The sequence below is a fragment of the Leopardus geoffroyi genome, chromosome B4 (genome assembly GCF_018350155.1).
Source record: "Leopardus geoffroyi isolate Oge1 chromosome B4, O.geoffroyi_Oge1_pat1.0, whole genome shotgun sequence".
Taxonomy (NCBI): Eukaryota; Metazoa; Chordata; class Mammalia; order Carnivora; family Felidae; genus Leopardus; species Leopardus geoffroyi.
This window is the reverse complement of record NC_059341.1, coordinates 54,236,598-54,238,836: the sequence shown is the minus strand read 5'-3', so window position 1 is coordinate 54,238,836 and position 2,239 is coordinate 54,236,598. Positions and strand designations below refer to the sequence as shown.

The following is a 2,239-nucleotide window of genomic DNA, read 5'->3' as shown; positions in this document are numbered from 1 at the left end:
TTTTGTGCATGGGTTGAATAATGAATTCAGTAAATATTTATTGTTTACCATGTCTTAGGCATTATGGAGGGATAGCAGAAAGCAGAAGAAATACGAAGGAGCAGATCTGAAGCCTGACCAAAGGAATTCTGCAGCCCCAATACAACTTGGCTTAACTCAACCTCATAAACTTGATCTGAAACTCTTGGTTCCCTGGGCTTGCTACAGCTCTCTGATCCCAAAATCCCCTTCAACTTTAGTTAGAATGCTGTGTCAAGCATTTCACAGATTTGGTCAAAACCTGGTACTCAGATGTAATCTAGAGCCACTGACAACTGTAACTGACTCTGCCAGAAGTCTGAACACTCTGGATTTAGTAGTCATGAGTGTGGGCCACACAGTGGGTATAGGTGTGTATATCCTGGCAGGTGAGGTGGCTAGAGATAAAGCAGGACCATCCATTCTGATCTACTTGTTGGTGGCCGGCCTGTATTCTGTGTTGGCTGTGCTGTGATATGCAGAGTTAAGTCTTCAGCTTTTCCATTCTGGCTCTGCATATCTCTACATCTATGTCACTATAGGTGAAATCTGGGCCTTCATCACTGGCTGAAGCCTCATCATTGCCGATGTTGCTGAAACAGTCATTGTGACCTGGGCTGGAACCTTAGCTATTGACAACCTTTCTAGGAAATGGATCTCTCAGATCATGCGTGAAAGCATCCCACCTCATGCTCCCCATTTCTTTGCAGAAATGCCAGGCTTCTTTGTTGTGGGCCTTGTATTGCTGTTCATGGAATTGCTGACTAAGAACTTTGGGTAATCCTGGTTACCAAAGTGATCACATTTGTGCTCACATTGATGACACTTTTGGTTCTCAGTTTTATCATCATCTTTGGCTTCATTAAAGGGGATGTGTACAACTGGAAGCTCACAGAAGAGGACTACGTAATGCCTGGACTCAATGACACCTCTACCTTGGGCCCTCTCGGATCTGGAGGATTTGTGCCTTCTGGCTTCAAGGGGATTCTTTGTGGAACAACTACTTGTTTCTATGCTTTTAAAGGTATCAGTGTTATTACTACCAGAGTCAACGAAGCCCAGAATCCCCAGTGTTCCATCCCCATGGGCATTGTGATTTCACTGTTCATCTGCTTTTTGGTGTACTTTGGTGTCTCTAGCACTTACGCTTATGGTGCCTTACTACAAGCTTCAACCTGGGAATACCTTGTATGAGTCATTTCTCTATATTGGATAGACCCCTGCCAACTATGTTATTATAGCTTTTGGATTCCTCTGCAGTCTTTTGTCCAACATCTTTGGCTATATGGTCCCCAAACTTCAAGTGATATACATGATGGCACAGGATGGCTTTCTGTTCCCTGTCCTTGCCTGGATGCAAAATGACACATACAACTCCATCATGGCCATTTTGATATTTGTCATTATTGTAGCAATCATGTCATTCTTCTTTGGACTCACTGATCTCTTGAATCTCATATCAATTGGGACACTGCTAGTTTCTTCTCTTCTGGCTTTTTGTGTTCTCATCATCAGGTATCAACCTGAGATGAAGAAAGGGGGAAATGAAGCAGAGGTGCAGGAGGAGAATGGAGCTGCAGCAGAGAGGCTGACTCTACAGGAACTACTTTTCACAGGCAGCTCCACCCCTACTCCACTCTCTGGCTGGGTTGTCTATGTTTGCTCCTCACTGCTTGCTCTGATGCTCACTCTTCTTTGCCTGGTGCTGGCCCAGTGGCCAGTTCTGCTTTCTGGAGACCGAGTGTGGATTTCAGTGGTTGTGGTGCTCCTGGGGCTCATCATTGTGTAAAGGTGCCTTTACAACACTTACCTTTGTTTAATAAAACATTTAGATAAAAATACCTTCCTTAATTCTTTCACAGTGGGGAAATCATAGTGAATCATTATTTCACTATACACACACACAACATACACACACACACACACACACACACACACACACACACACAAATAACCACAATGTTTATGTTAAATATCTTATAAAACATGGGTTCATTATACCTCAATAAAGTGGAAAATTTTTAAATACCACAGTTATCTGTGTGTCTTTACTTTATTTTGTTCCCTGATTGATCATAGGTAAGGAATGTATCTTGTTCACTCCCCCAGAGCATCCAGCTGGGGGGACAAGTACATAATGAGCATTTAATAAATTGATGTTAAATTAAATTGAACCATACGCATTTCTTTGGTACAGAAAATTCTCCTTCTTTTCGGGCTA

The 2,239-nt window shown here is 42.6% G+C and overlaps 1 pseudogene; it reads left to right on the top strand.

The window, feature by feature from the left end:
- Positions 1-361: 361 nt before the first annotated feature.
- LOC123591798 lies at positions 362-1,807 on the top strand (annotated as a pseudogene).
- Positions 1,808-2,239: the final 432 nt, after the last annotated feature.